This window comes from Arachis hypogaea, chromosome 3 (genome assembly GCF_003086295.3).
Source record: "Arachis hypogaea cultivar Tifrunner chromosome 3, arahy.Tifrunner.gnm2.J5K5, whole genome shotgun sequence".
Classification (NCBI taxonomy): domain Eukaryota; kingdom Viridiplantae; phylum Streptophyta; class Magnoliopsida; order Fabales; family Fabaceae; genus Arachis; species Arachis hypogaea.
Genome location: NC_092038.1, coordinates 40,657,450 through 40,666,086, shown reverse-complemented (window position 1 = coordinate 40,666,086; position 8,637 = coordinate 40,657,450). Strand labels below are relative to the sequence as shown.

The 8,637-nt window shown below is 39.7% G+C and overlaps 1 non-coding gene across 1 annotated transcript; it reads left to right on the top strand.

Moving 5' to 3' along the window:
* Window positions 1-7,106: 7,106 nt before the first annotated feature.
* Window positions 7,107-7,213, top strand: LOC112793614 (small nucleolar RNA R71). The gene has a single exon (XR_003198311.1). It is a non-coding gene; the product is annotated as a small nucleolar RNA R71 (small nucleolar RNA).
* Window positions 7,214-8,637: the final 1,424 nt, after the last annotated feature.

Sequence of the window (8,637 nt, the reverse complement as noted above, 5' to 3'; positions counted from 1 at the left end):
GGCCATTTTTGGAAAACGACGCGGCCGCGTGGGGCACGCGTTCGCGTCGGAGGGCTTGGGCTTCTAGCACGAATTCAGCTCAATTCCAGCACAACTTTCGGCCATACACCCTTTTACGTCGATTTACAGGGCCACACGGTCGTATGGGTGACGAGGTCGCGTGGGAAGTCAAAGTTCCACATGACGCGGTCGCGTGAGCGACGCGGTCGCGTGGGGTCAAATTATGCTAAAGGCGCGCCTCCAGCCATGCTCTCGCGTGACTCTTTGTTCAATTCTTTTCTTCCCAACGCACTAGTGACGCGGACGCGTCAGCGACGCTACCACGTCGCATGCGTGTTTTCTCTTTTTTTTATGCAATATGCAGAATGCAATGCTTAATATGAATGCTATGCATGATTCCAGGTTCAATAAAATTTCAAAAACAAACAAAACATACTAGAATAAAACTGAAAAGGGACGATCATACCATGGTGGGTTGTCTCCCACTTAGCACTTTTAGTTAAAGTCCTTAAGTTGGACATTTGGTGAGCTCCTTGTCATGGTGGCTTATGCTTGTACTGATCCAGGAATCTCCACCAATGTTTTCAATTCTAATATCCTCCGGGATCCCAAATCTTGTTTCGGCACCCGTCTTCAAGTTGATTATCATGATTCCATTCGGGTGGTTCAGCTTTAGAATTCTCACTGAAGCGTCCAAACAACTTCCTAGACCCATTTAATTGAGCTCTATACCAACCTTTGCATTTAAATTTTGAGCTTCCAACCATAATGAACCTTGCAGGACAGATCTTACCACTGACCATCTTCTTCTTACTCTTAATACCACAAAGAGCTCTAAGTTGACAATCCGTCTCCAGCAGCCCATATTCAAGTGGAATTAGAAAGTTAAGGGATACAAATTTTACCTACTTGAATGTAGTGAAGGATGATGGCAACTTAGGGGAAGGTGTTTATAATGAACGTGCAAGCTCCACTCCCTTGTGCTCTTCTTCGACATCTTCCACCTCTTGGCAATCTTCTTCAATATCAACCTCTTCCTCTTGGTGGATTTCTTCCAATTCAATCTCTTTTTCAGTGTTCACCAAGGGCAAGGGAGGTTGTGCTTCTTCTTCTGTAATCTCCATGTCAAGTCCAATGGTAGAGGATTCAAATGTAGATAAGAATTCATTAATGATTGAATTCATCTATTGATCGTCTCCTTCAAAGTCTTCAACCATGATATACTTTGGAGGTTGTACACCCTCCTCAACATCAGCTTCAAACGTCTTTGAAGGATGCTCTATAACTTGAATTTCCCATGGAGGTTCAGCATCTCCTAAGTCTTCAACTACTGTCTCCTCTTCTTCTTCAATAATTCCGGCTTCCTCCACTTGTTCCAATATCAAATCGCGCTGCTCACTATCCACCGGAGTGCCCAATTTCTCCTTCCTGCTACATTCTTCAGTAGATTTCCCACATGAAACCATGGGGATTCTTTGAATGTCCGAATGTTGGAAAGGTAATCGATTTCTTTCTTGATCTAGGTATTTAAGTACGCAATCGTATTCATCCTCAATGATTTTCCTTCCAACTATTTCTTCACCTTTAAGCACAAAATCCTCCTTGTTGTCTTCTTTCACTAGTTCTTCAACCGCGCTGTCAACTTCAAGGGTGTCTACTACCTTCACCTTTAGTGCCTCCTCTAGCTCCTTATAAAGTATGGATTCGCGAAGATGATCCTCTCTCTCTTGTTCCATGTCAATTGTATCAGTGGGATCATGTTGCTCTTGGATTGATGGATGTGGGTGCTCTTCCATGGATGGTGGTGATCGGATGGATAGATCATTTTGTGGTTGAAAAGAAAGTGCACTAGAGTTTGAGGGTTGATTGTTGAAGGGATTTGGTAATCCGATTTGGGCGGCGAGAGCTTGTATAGTAGAGTTTAGATCAGCCAATGCTTTCTCCACGGAGGTTTGGGGTGGATAGGGGGTTCATTTGTTGGGAAAAAGGGTTCATGGTAGGAAGGTGGTTCATCTTGATAATGATAAGGAGATGGTGTATATTGAGGTGGTGGTTCTGTGTATGGTTCATTTGGCTCATAAGGTGGTTGGTATGGTAGATACGGGTTAGGGTCATATGGAGGTGAATGGTAAAAGGAAGCTTGTGAGTGTGGTGGTTCGAAATTATGTCGAAAGGATGGTCTCTGAGCACAGGGTGGGGCTTGTTAGTAGTTACAAGGTTGTCCACCATATCTTTCAGCTGGGTATGCATTGTAGAATGGTCGTTGTCCATGATATCTTGGAGGGTGTTGTTGCCTAAAAGGTTGATTAGATCCTCTTGGCTCCATCCATCATTGATTGTTCTGACCTTAATGCATATTCCTGCTGTGGTTTCTATTTCCTTCAACAAAGTTAGAAGCAAACTCAAAGCGAGAGGGGTGAGAATGCATAGTAGATATCAGAAATAGAAGGGAAGAGGGAAAACAAATAAACAAGTAAAAGAAAAATATTTTCTTGAAAAATATTCACAATAACCAATAATAAGGCACACATTTGCAATTCCCCGGTAACGGCGCCATTTTGACGTTAGGATTTTTGCTAGTAAAGAATTTATAAAAATATTCGTGTTGTAGATATAGCTTCTAAACTAACAGAAATCCCTTCGTACAAAAGTTTTGGTTGTCACAAGTAACAAACCCCTTTAAAATTGATAACCGAGTATTTAAACCTCGGGTCATCTTCTCAAGGAATTGCAGGGAGGTATGTTCTTATTATTGGTTATGAAAAAGTGTGTTTTGGGGTTTTGGATTAAGGAAAAAGGTTAGTTGAATGACAAGTAAAATAAAATAATAATAACTGTAAAATAAACCTTTGGCAAGGTATAAGAACTGGAAGTCCTATCCTTATCAATTGTGATGAGAATTGGATTTTAATCCCACTTAGTTAACCTTTACTAAACAAAGGAAGGTCAAGTGGACTAATTAATTTGATACCTAAAGTCCTAGTCTTTCCTTTGGAAAGGCTAGAGTTATTGGAACTCAAATTAATTAGCAACTCCCAATTTCAACCACTGCTTTATTTGACAGCTCAAGCGTCACCAATTACTCAACCAAAGCCAAAAGGGTAACAGGAAAATCCAAATTATTTATATAAATAAATGACGGCAATCATCAATCTGAAATATCTCAAATAACATTAATTAAGAAAATCAATTTAAACATGGAACATTGAAAATAAATAAATACAAAGAACCTGGGATTGAGAGTCACTCCTAAAACTAAGAGAAGTCCTAAATCCTAATTTCTAAAAACTCTACCTAAATCCTAAGAGAGAGGAGAGAACCTCTCTCTCTCTCTCTAAAAACTACATCTAAAACATGAAAAGTGAATTTTGAAAAGCATGATCTGAATGGATGCAATCCCTCTACTTTATAGCCTCTAATCTGAGTTTTCTGGGCCGAAAACTGGGTTGAAAACAGCCCAGAAATCGCTGGAGAAGAAATCTGCCATGCTGGTTTTTCGTTACTACGATGCGGCCGCATGGAGCACGCGGTCGCGTCGCCTAGCTTCAGGGCCACTATAGCATATTATATATCAAATCGAAGCCCCGGACGTTAGCTTTCCAACACAACTGGAACTGCGTCATTTGGATCTCTGTAGCAAAAGTTATAACCGTTTGAGTGCGAAGAGGTAAGGCTGGACAGCTTTGCAGTTCCTTCAACTTCTTGTATTCCTTCCACTTTTGCATGTTTCCTTTCCATCCTCTAAACCATTCCTGCCCTGTAATCCCTGAAATCACTTAACACACATATCAAGGCATCTAATGGTAATAAGAGAGGATTAAACATAGGGAACTTAAGGCCAAAGAAGCATGTTTTCAATCAAAGCACATAATTAGGAAGGCAAATGTAAAACTATGCAAATAGTATGAATAAGTGGGTAAAGAGTTGATAAAATCCACTCAATTGAGTACAAGATAAACCATGAAAGTTGACCCTTCTAGTGTAGGGGCGTGCATCTTCTTGCATCATAGGCAAGTTGAACGCCAACCTTACATTTTCTAGACTGAAATCTAAGCATTTCCCCCGAACTATTGTAAGCCAATTCTTTGGGTTTGGGTTCATGCTTTGATCATGGTTCCTAGTGATCCATGCATTGGCATAGAACTCTTGAACCATTAAGATTCCGACTTGTTGAATGGGGTTGGTAAGAACTTCCCAACCTCTTCTTTTGATCTCATGTCAGATCTCCGGATACTCATTTTTCTTGAGCATGAAAGGGACCTCAGGGATCACCTTCTTCTTGGTCACAACTTCATAGAAGTGGTCTTGATGGGCTTTTGAGATGAATCTCTCCATCTCCCATGACTCGGAGGTGGAAGCTTTTGTCTTCCCTTTTCTCTTTCTAGAGGTTTCTCCAGCCTTAGGTGCCATAAATGGTTATGGAAAAATAAAAAAAAGCTATGCTTTTACCACACCAAACTTAGAATGTTGCTCGCCCTCGAGCAAAGAAAAGAAGGAATAGAAGAAGATGAAGAAGATATGGAGGAGAGGGTGAGATGTGTGGGTTTCAGCCAAAGGGGAGAGGAGAGGGGTGTGTTGTGTGAAAATGAAGAAGGATGGAGGGGTTTATATAGTGGAGGGAGAGGGAATGGGGTTCGGTTATTTAAGGTGGGTTTGGGTGGGAAAGAGATTTTGAATTTGAAGGTAGGTGGGGTTTATGGGGAAGAGTGGATGGATGTGAGTGGTGAAGAGGTGATGGGAAAGAGAGATTGAGGTGATTGGTGAAGGGTGTTTGGGAAAGAGTGTTATGAAAAGGTGTGGGAGAGAGGGAGAAGGTAGGTGGGGATCCTGTGGGGTCCACAGATCCTGAGGTGATCCTGTGGGGTCCACAGATCTTGAGGTGTCAAGGATTTCTCATCCCTGCACCCTTTAGGCATGTAAAATACCCTCTGTATGCAATCCTGGCGTTTAGCGCTAGGCTATAGCATGTTTCTGGCGTAAAACGCCACTTCCATGCTTGTTTTGGGCATTCAACGCCAATCTGCAGCATGTTTCTGGCGTTGAACGCCACTTCCATGCTTGTTTCTGGCGTTTAACGCCAGCTCTCCTCAGGGTGTAATCCTGGCGTTTAAACGCCAGACTGCTGCTTGTTTTGGCGTTCAACGCCAGCTTCATGCTCTGTTCTGGCATTGAACGCCAGCCAGATGCTCCTTACTGGCGTTTAAACGCCAGTAAGCTCTCCCTCCAGGGTGTGCTTTTTCTTCTGCTGTTTTGATTCTATTTTTAATTTTTGCAATTGTTTTGTGACTCAACATGATCATAAACCTAATAAAACATAAAAGAACAATAGAAATATAGATAAATAAAAATTGGGTTGCCTCCCAATAAACGCTTCTTTAATGTCAATAGCTTGACATTGAGCTCTCATGGAGCTTCACAGATCATCAGAGCATTGTTGGGACCTCCCAACACCAAACTTAGAGTTTGAATGTCGGGGTTCAACACCAAACTTAGTGTTTGGTTGTGGCCTCCCAACACCAAACTTAGAGTTTGATTGTAGGGGTTTTGTTTGACTCTGTATTGAAAGAAGCTTATCGTGCCTCTTTTCCATGTTTACAAAAGGATAACCTTGAGCTTTAAACACAAGGTAGTCCCCATTCAATTGAAGGACTAACTCTCCTCTGTCAACATCAATCACAGCTCCTGCTGTGGCTAGGAAGGGTCTTCCAAGAATGATGGATTCATTCTCATCCTTCCCAGTGTCTAAGATTATAAAATCAGCAGGGATGTAAAGGCCTTTAACCTTTACCAACACGTCCTCTACCAATCCATAAGCTTGTTTTATTGACTTGTCTGCCATCTCTAATGAGATTCTTGCATCTTGTACCTCAAAGATCCCCAGCTTCTCCATTATAGAGAGTGGCATAAGATTTATACTTGACCCCAGGTCACACAGAGCCTTCTTAAAGGTCATGTTGCCTATGGTACAGGATATCAAGAATTTACCAGGATCTTGTTTCTTTTGAGGTAGAGTTTGCTGAACCCATGTATCTAGTTCACTAATGAGCAAGGGAGGTTCACCTTCCTAAGTCTCATTACCAAACAACTTGGCATTCAACTTCATGATGGCTCCTAGATATTGAGCAACTTGCTCTTCAGTTACATCTTCATCCTCTTCAGAGGAAGAATAGTTCTCAGAGCTCATGAATGGTAAAAGGAGGTTCAATGGAATCTCTATGGTCTCTAGGTGAGCCTCAGATTCCTTAGGTTTCTCAGTTTGGAACTCCTTTTTGTTCAGAGGACATCCCAGGAGGTCTTCCTCACTGGGATTCATGTCCTTCTCCTCCTCTTTAGATTCGGCCATTGTGATTATGTCAATGGCCTTGCACTCTCTTTTTGGATTCTCTTCTGTATTGCTTGGGAGAGTACTATGAGGGGTTTCAGTGATTTTCTTACTCAGTTGGCCCACTTATGCCTCCAAATTTCTAATGGAGGACCTTGTTTCACTCATGAAACTTAAAGTGGCCTTAGATAGATCAGAGACTATGTTTGCTAAGCTAGAGGGGCTCTGCTCAGAATTCTCTGTCTGTTGCTGAGAAGATGATGGAAAAGGCTTGCTATTGCTAAGCCTGTTTCTTCCACCATTATTAAAGCCTTGTTGAGGCTTTTGTTGATCCTTCCATGATTAATTTGGATAATTTCTCCATGCAGAATTATAGGTGTTCCCATAGGGTTCACCCATGTAATTCACCTCTGCCATTGCAGGGTTCTCACGATCATAAGCTTCTTCTTCAGAAGATGCCTCTTTAGTACTGTTGGTTGCATTTTGCCATCCATTCAGACTCTGAGAAATCATGTTGACTTGCTGAGTCAACATTTTGTTCTGAGCCAATATGGTATTCAGAGTATCAATTTCAAGAACTCCCATCTTCTGAGGCGTCCCATTACTCACAGGATTCCTCTCAGAGGTGTACATGAATTGGTTATTAGCAACCATGTCAATGAGTTCCTGAGCTTCTGCAGGCGTTTTCTTCAGGTGAATAGATCCACCTGCAGAATGGTCCACTGACATCTTAGACAATTTAGACAGACCATCATAGAATATATCCAGGATAGTCCATTCTGAAAGCATGTAAGAAGGACACTTTTTGGTCAACTGCTTGTATCTTTCCCAAGCTTCATAGAGGGAATCACCATCTTTTTGCTTAAAGGTTTAAACATCCACTCTAATCTTACTCAGCTTTTGAGGAGGAAAGAACTTGGCCAAGAAGGCTGTGACCAGCTTATCCCAAGAGTTCAGGCTATCTTTAGGTTGAGAGTCCAACCATACTCTAGCTCTATCTCTTACAGCAAAAGGGAAAAGCATAAGCCTGTAGACCTCGGGATCAAACCCATTGGTTTTAACAGTATCACAGATCTGCAAGAATTCAGTTAAGAACTAAAAAGGATCTTCTGATGGAAGTCCATAAAACTTGCAATTCTGTTGCATTAGAGAAACTAATTGAGGCTTTAGCTCAAAATTGTTTGCTCCAATGGCAGGGATTGAGATGCTTCTTCCATGTAATTTGGAATTCGGTGCAGTAAAGTCACCAAGCATCTTCCTTACATTATTGTTGTTATTATTTTCGGCTGCCATCTCCTTTTCCTGTTCGAAAATTTCAGTTGGGTCCTCTTCAGAGTACTGTGCTTTAGCTGCTCTTAGCTTCCTCTTCAAGGTCCTTTCAGGTTCAGGATCAGATTCAACAAGAATGCCTTTTTCTTTGTTCCTGCTCATATGAAAGAGAAGAAAACAAAGAAAGAAGAGGAGTCCTCTATGTCACAGTATAGAGATTCCTTTATGTAAGTAGAAAAAGAGGAGAATAGAGGAAAGAGAAGAAAAAAAATTCAAACACAGAAGAGAGAAGATGGTTCAAATTTTTGAAATGAAGAGAAGTGTTAGTAAATGAATAAATAAATAGAAGAAGATGAGAGGGAGAGAATTTCAAAAATTATTTTTGAAAAGAAGTTAGTGATTTTCGAAAACTAATAGAAGAAATAAAGTTAAAATTAAAATTTGAAACAATTAGTTAATTAAAAAGAATTTTGAAAAAGGTAAGGTGATTTTTGAAAATTAGAAAGAGAAAAGTAGTTAGGTGGTTTAGAAAAAGATAAGAAACAAACAAAAAGTCAATTAGTTAGTTGAAAAAGATTTGAAAAAATCAATTTTGAAAAGATAAGAAGTTAGAAAAGATTTTGAAATTGATTTTGAAAAAGATATGATTGAGATTTGTTTTGAAAAAGATTTGAAGAGGAAATTAAAAAGATTTGATTTTTAAAATTAAATGGATTACTTGACTAACAAGAAACTAAAAGATATAATTCTAGAATTTAAAGATTGAACCTTTCTTAACAAGAAAGTAACAAACTTCAAATTTTTTAATCAATCACATTAATTGTTAGTAAAGTTTTTGAAAATTATGAAATAAAGATAAGAAAAGATTTTGAAAAATATTTTCAAATTTTCGAAAATCATAAAAGAAAAATGAAAAAGATTTGATTTTTGAAAAAGATTTTGAAAAAGATTTGATTTTTAAAAATTGAAATCTTGACTTGACTAACAAGAAACAACTTATTTTTAAAAATATTTTGACTAAGTCAACCTAAAGATTTCGAATTTTA